Below are 518 nucleotides of genomic sequence, written 5' to 3' on the forward strand. Positions count from 1 at the left end.
CCCATTCCGACCTTAACAGTGATTTTTCTCCTGCAGACTGTCTCTGTACACTCACACACTTATTTTGTGCATAGCCCTCTCAACTCTCAATACACGCATTTTGTGTTACCTTTTTAATTATAATATTGTATCCAAACAGCATTTCCTACAATACCATAGTTCGCAACACATAAGACGCGCACCGTCCATACCACGTAAGATTAAAGCAAGATACACGAATTTCCTTCCCTCTCAGATGCAAGATGAAGGAGATCTTGATATTAATCAAGCAGACGTGGTTCCGGTAATATCTTACTTTTCCATTGAGGAACGTATTCAAGACCCTGAAAGGGAGACAAGCTAAAACGGTAGCTTCAGTCTTTTTATGTTCCGGTTGGATAGGGATAGGAAATGGAGTGTTTAGACGCGGTGTTGCAAGCTATGTAATTATTTAAGTGGCTGATTAATTTGGGTTAACAGTTATTTTCTTAAAGTCCTACACGCACACCCCTGCCATAGATACATATCTAGACCTGCAC

The sequence above is a fragment of the Penaeus monodon genome, chromosome 15 (assembly GCF_015228065.2).
Source record: "Penaeus monodon isolate SGIC_2016 chromosome 15, NSTDA_Pmon_1, whole genome shotgun sequence".
In the NCBI taxonomy this organism is placed as follows: Eukaryota; Metazoa; Arthropoda; class Malacostraca; order Decapoda; family Penaeidae; genus Penaeus; species Penaeus monodon.